Raw genomic sequence first — 7,137 nt, 5'->3', positions numbered from 1 at the left:
AACTGAAAATCAAATGATCAAATTGGGAAGATCAAACAAATTACAGTATATGAATCCTCTCAATTCCAAATCAGTTCTCTCCACTGCACCACACTGCATCCTAGTAAAAGCGTGCTCTGTACCCATCTTGGATGGGTACAATCTCCTACATCTCAAATAGAATTGTAACAGAATTCCTTCACAATCTCTCTGATCCTTTAAACAGAAGAGAGATACAGCCACTTTAGAACTCAAAGCTTCCACAGTAAAGGGCTTTGGGTGAGGTGTCACATCATTGGCCTATACATCGGCTACTCCAGTCAGAAGGGATATTCCATCTCGCCACCACCAATACCAGGGGCCAAACAAATGTCACCAATCAGGCAGGTAAGCCAGCCTAGAGGTAACCTGAGGGACAAGAGACAGCATGTGCTAAACACCACCTTTACCATCACCTCCCCTAAGATCCCAATAGAGATAGCTTAGAACCCTCAGCCCAACATCTTCTGGAATAGCTGCTCTCTCCCTTCCCCCTTGCCATAGATTGCCAGTCCTACTTCTGACCTGGACCCCACAGCCATAGGCTAGGGAAGCAACCCTGGTGAAGATGGAACTGGCAAGTCCCTCTGCAGAGATAGCCAGCACACTAAATGACAGTCTACATCCAAAAAGATGGCAGCAGGTTAGAACATTAAGCTGAAAGTGAAATTTAATAGGGTTGTGTAGTACGTCACTAGGGCTGACTAGGATATTCTGGTAGCTCAGGTTCAAGATTAAAATTAAATGAGATTCTCCCCAGTGCACCCGAGCAAAAGGAAGGTTACCTAGGTGTGGCAGGGGAAAGATATTTTACAAGGAGAAAATATGGGTGAGTACAGCATTTCATGCTACTATTGTTTATGTTGCTGGTCTGCTGTTCAAAAGCTTTAGGGATCAGCCTCTGACTTTTCACCTGAGATGACCAGGAAATCTACAACAACTGCCTGGATCTTAGCCTCCTGAGGTAATTTCTGACATGCCCCCATATCTAGCTAGAAATTTTCATTCCCTTATGATATGTTGTTCATTGGTGCCTCTCTGCAGTTGACATAGGAGGTATCAAACTGGTCGGATGTTTATGGTTCAATCCCGAAGTACACTGGGCCTTCTTTCCCATCAGAGAGCCACTCTGTTGTATGGAAGAACCTAAGTATGCCCACAATAGACTTGGAAGAGGGTAAGAAATGTAGTATGGCCTTGGTAATGGACTCACATACTCATCAACTCCCTTCTTTGAGAAACCTCAATATCCTCTCATCCACTTAATCTCAGAAGTATACTGCCCCTTTAGAGATCCATTTGTCTCCTTTTCTCTATGCTGACAAAATGTATCTTCTTCTTTCCTTTCCCTCTTCCTAAAGCTCTTCCCATATTCCTATTCCTGGCTCTGCTTACTTCACTTTGTATCAGTTTATGTAAGTATTCCATATTTCTCTATATTCATCTGTGCTTTTATAGTTTCTTTCACAGTTTTATTTTTTTCTTTTATAACTTTTTATAGTGCTTAGAGCTCATCCTATTACATTCATGTAGCATAATTTGTTTAGCAATGAATATCCAGTCAATCAATATCTCCTTTGTTTCCAGTTCTTTGCTGCCACAAAAAAAGAAAATGCTGCTATAAATATTTTATGTAGCCTATGTATCCTTTGCGGAGATTATTGGCATGCTCACTGGCATTGTCCTGAGAGGACACAGAAAACTCCTGGTTGGTTCCCAGTGGCTGGGGCTATCTCCAATGATTGGCTACATGGGACTCAGGAAGAAAGATTCTTTTTTATAGTAGCCACCCTTTTACATTGGTCTACAGAGGAAATAAACAGCCCATTCTTAGGCCTTTTGGCCTGTTTTGATTTCCTTTTTTTGGAAAACAGATCAGCATGCAACAGAGAAAACCTGGTCCTGGGGGAAAGAAGCATATGCTTGAACAGTTTCTTCCTAAAGGAAATAGAAATGTGTGCCTTGGAGCAGAGTAGACATGTATTTATTCCTTGACCTGAAAGGAGAAAACCTGAGTATGGATTTTCCTAACCCAAGTGATGACAGTAGCCAGAATTATGACAGTGTTCCTGCAAAAGTACATGCAAGTGAAGTCAGAGAGAGAAGTTCGTAAGCAATGCTCTTGAACCTGAAGAAGGGGGGTGGGAGTGATTTCACTTCCCTAGATAGCATCATCCTGGAGTCTAGCCTTCTAGTCAGAGCAGGAGGATGCCCCAGGTAACACCAGTCCTGAGGATTGCCTCATAGATAACATTATGCATGAGAGTTTGAGAGTTCAGTTACCAGACCTTGTAGATGAGGATTATCCATATAGCCAAACAATGTAGACATTAGAGAAAGAAGATAGTCACTCATGTGACTTGCAGCTGAACGACTAAATCCACATCATGAAGGATCGGGAACAGAACAAGATGTAGACTTTGCCACCCCCGAAATTACCTTGAATTATTTGGATATCACTGGTCAGATGCGGGGGGGGATTGTTTGTTCAGTAGCGCCCAAAGTATGCTAACAGTTCAGGGGATCCAGATCTCTAGGCAGCAAGGGCATGGCTCTCTTTGGTCCGTCAGCTGTAGAATGAGCCTGAAGATTGTCGTCTTCTCACTTGGCAGTCAACAACTAACCCAAGATCACAGAACTCTCCCCCCATGAGCTTGCCACCAGAGCTGGAAATACCCACTTCTCAGGATCTCTAGTTACTGGACCACGCTTAGGGAAGAAAACAGAGCACCAAAGGCAGCCAGGGCCTCAGGCTGTCCTAGGCAAGTGTATATTCCCCCTGCCATGTGGCTGTTGCCCCAATTTCTAGAGCAATATACTCCCTACCCCTTGCTGGAACTCCATAGAAGAGAAAGCTCTGGAAGAGTCCCCAAAAAAGGGGCCCAAAACAAATGAGAGACATTTCTCTTTACTTTTCCCGTAGACCACCAAATTGACAGCTGCTCTTGACTTCAAACTCAGTGTTCTTTCCACTGCCAAGCTCCCTCTACAAATTCAGTGCATGAGAGAACAAAATAGAAAAATTTTAGGGGGAGAAAAGCTTAAGGTTTAAGGATTTTGGGGGTCAAAAAGTGTTTATTGAGAGAGGGCTCAAAAGCGTTCATTGGGTTGAACTAGATGGCCTTTGAGTTCCCTTCTAATGCTTTCTGTATGATCTTATGAGTCCATTTCCCTTTCTGAGGCCGTCTTTGGAAGCAATACAGGCACATCAGGTGTGCTGGTGACCACCAGGGGGCAACATCTCCCCATTCCTCCATGATGAACACAACCAGATTCAAGTTCTGGTATCTTACCAGGAATAAGTTAACCACCTCCCTCATTCCCACAGAAAATCTGTATCCCAGTGGAGAGAGGAGAGAGGGTAGAGTTTTAGAGACTATGCCCAGCACTTAGATACCCACAAAATGATGAACTCCACCGCCCGTGAGGTCACTGGGGGGGTGTCCCACGTGGGTGATCTGACACTCAGCCTGTGGGTGAAGGTTTTATGTTTGCATCCCCAGCCTGCCATCCTAACTTATGGTTTGGATGAGATGGGAATAGACAACTCTATTCCTCCTGATGACAAGACGACCCATCAGACTCTAGCATTGTCACTTGAACTACTTATGTAACCTAAGGACCTTGGAGTCATCTTCCCTACCTCTGAAACCTGAGAACTTCCTGGCCTTTCCATATGCCCTGCAGCCCACCTTTCTTTTATGGGATTGTTGATTTTGCTATTTGTATCCTGGATTTTAGCACAGTGCTTGGCACATACTAAATACTTAATACATGCTTTTTATTTTTTACCCAGAGATTCCACTACTAAGCTCATAAGCTCAAAGAGATCAGCAAAATATTTTATAGCAACATCTTTTGTCCTAGCAAAGAATTGGAAACAAATCAGATCATCCCTCAATTATAGAATGGCTAAGCAAATTATGACACACAAATGTAATGGAATATTACTGTGCCATAAGAAATGATGAATGTCATGAATACCAAGAAAGCATGGAAAGATTTACACGATCTGATGCAGCGAAGTCGAGCTAAGAAAACAATATACACAACGACTACAACAGTGTAAATGGAAAAAGCCACCACAAAGCAATCAAAGATGAATGTTGCAAAATTACAAAGAACAAGCATGGCCCCAGTGAAGATAAGGAAGACGCCACCATCCTTTGCAGAAGTGGGAGGTCCGTGGGTGTACTTCATGGCGTTTATCAGTTTTGCTGATTTCTTTATGATTACTGTTTTATGAGATTGGTCTTTGGGAGTGGAGAGGGGGAAGAGATACTGGAAGAAATTCTAGCGATTTTAAAAACAAAAGATACATATTTTTATGTTGCTGTATCAACAAAAGATATATTTTTAAAATATATGCTGCTTTGTTTAAATGGTAGGGAACCTATTTGTTGAATTTGTTTTCTTGAATGGAAGGCATTTGATATATGTTTATTTAATTTTAATGAATGAAATGTATGTTCTCTTCAGGGGCACCTTCCAGAATTCATGCTTTTTCCCCCATTCAAAATCCCGAGTTCCCAGATGGAAAATGTTTCCAGAGTGCCTTTAATTCCCAACTCATTTCCAGAACATGGATAACATCCATCAGACATATCTTGCCACCAAAGCACATTTTATACTCTTCTGCTACAGCTGCCTACTACTCTCTACCACTTTCCCTATGTTTTCAGGATTTTGTTGTTAAGTCTTCCCAGGCCAATAACCAAACCATCTCCACTTGTCAAATTTGCACATCAAACATACTGGATAAACAAAAGGGGCAGTAAAGCCACATTTAGATGTTAGTTGTGCTTTAGATTGATTCTTAAAGCTAGTCATTAAATGACTTCCCTTGGAGCTCCTGTTTGGCAAGCTATTGATTTCCTTATAACATCTATGCATTATCTGTACACATCCCAGAATCAATTTTGTTGTCATCCCAAATTGAGATTTTGTTTAATTCTGCCACCAGTAGAGTCCTTTCCTACAACCTGCTCTGTTGAATTATTTTTTTTTTTAGGGTTAGAAGGAACCTTAGATAGCCATCATCTGCCCAAATCCAAGTTTACAATCAAAAAATATTTTCCAAATAGCAATAACAACTAATCCCTGTCAATAAGGGCAGAATCATGGAACCATAATTATTCATTGGCTCTTAAGAATTCTTGTAACTGTCCCTGTCATTACCATTAGAGTAGTAGTATAAACTCTCAGAAAACCTGAACAGATTGTGCTCTTGCTCTAGGACAGCAGGTTATGGGGGAAATTCTATAGGAGGCTTGAGAAGGCAGAATCCAAATGAGTTACCCTTGTACTGGACAAGGGAGAAAGTCTTTTCCCTTGAGAAAGCAAAGGTCAAGGAGGGCAAGTATAAGCACTGTGTTTTACCCTAGAAATAAAAAGACAAAAAAGGTCAGGGCAAACGGTATACCAAATATAGAATGACAAAGGAAGGAGGGGAGAAGGAAGGTGATCTAACCACCAGAGGCATCTGGACAGACCTTGTTCAGGAAGTATCATGGGATCTAGACCTTGCATAGCTAGGGATTCCAAGAGGCAGAGAGGAAGAACATTCCACAAAGAGAGGATTAGAGATGGAATTACTGGGACTTGTGAGAATGGGTCAAAGATTACTCTAGGGTCCTCATTTGATGCAGAAGTTTGGGAGGAAGAGACTGAGACTGAGATCAATGATCTGGCAACCTTGAGGGGGAAAGCTGACTTGGTAGAAGTTGCATAAATAGGAAGTATCAGAGCTGGTATTTGAACACAGCATTCTGCGCAACTCTGAAATTAATTGCAGAAAAGGCACTGACTTGGGTTGGTTGGTCAAAGGTATTTCCTTACCTAGTAACTCCGGGCCCAGGGTCTGTGCACTATGGTACCACCCCCACCCACCCCCAATCCTCTTTCAACAGGTACTCTGGTTCTCTGAATGCTTCTATCTATCTGTAAGTAGTACTTTGCACTATGTAATCTTCCACCACATCTTCTTTGACCAGAACTTTACCAGCCTAAAAAGCTTTGATATATAAACAGTTACAAGGCTAGCTGATACCAGGATGGTAAGCATAATTCTACTCAGGATGGCGCTGCTATGCTAGATCTGGTATATAATAAACTTTTCTAAACAAAGTATAGCTGGTTCCCAGTTGCATCTGTTTGTCACTTTAGTTAGGGGAAATTAAAAAAAATATATTTTATTGCCAATCAATAGGTATAGAGGAAAAGTCAGTGAAAATCTAAAAGGGACTCCGGGTTTTTGGAGCAATGGGACAATGGCTACAAGAGATTAATGATCGACAATTTTGCTTTTACTCACTGGCTGCCCTTGTCAACTCCTTAGCATAACACCTCTAAACTGCAATAATATCTTTTAACTGCTCCTCCTGCTTAAAATCTCTCCTGCCCACAATGAATCTAACACACCACTATTGGTGATTTTCCTGAAATACTGCTTTACATCTAAATACCTAGCATAGTTTAAAAAAAAACCCTCTCAAAAGGCTCTCCAATGAAAACTAGTTTGGCAGAAATCAGGTTTAAAAAATCAGAATCTTAAACACCATGTATCACAATAAGCTCCAAAAAGATACTTGACCTAAAGATAAAAGGTCCCATCATAAAACCAAATCAGAGGAAATGGGAATACCCCTTGACAACTACCACTAAGGAATCTTAAAGGATAAAAGTGACAATAAAATATAAAACAATTTCAATTACATCAAATATAAAAATTTTTGCAACATATAAAATCAATGCAAACTATAACAGAAGCTGTGGCTGAAAGATCCCTGCTGGTAGAGACACGAACTAGTCCTCCATGGAGGGTGTGGGCTGTTCAGGAAGGAGGGGCATCTCTGACAGAGGCCTTGCTGAGCCCTTCTCAGAGCAGCTTTCCACCTTTGGTGTCTGTGGCCCTAAGAAACTGTAGCATGTGCAGTAGCTACACTCCAGTAAAACCATCTCAACAGATGGGCTAAACCAGGTTCAGAGTAACCGACACCGTTCCGACCTGAGTTAAGGACTGGGGGGGAGGAGGGATAAGAACAATTTGTTCCAATGAGTACGAAGGCAGCTGAAGCAAGTGCTGTGGAAAGCTTAGAGCTTGGTCAGACATTGAAGACA

The sequence above is a fragment of the Phascolarctos cinereus genome, unplaced genomic scaffold, assembly GCF_003287225.1.
Source record: "Phascolarctos cinereus isolate Bilbo 61053 unplaced genomic scaffold, phaCin_HiC Scaffold_5;HRSCAF=322, whole genome shotgun sequence".
Taxonomy (NCBI): Eukaryota; Metazoa; Chordata; class Mammalia; order Diprotodontia; family Phascolarctidae; genus Phascolarctos; species Phascolarctos cinereus.
This window is presented reverse-complemented; position numbering follows the sequence as displayed.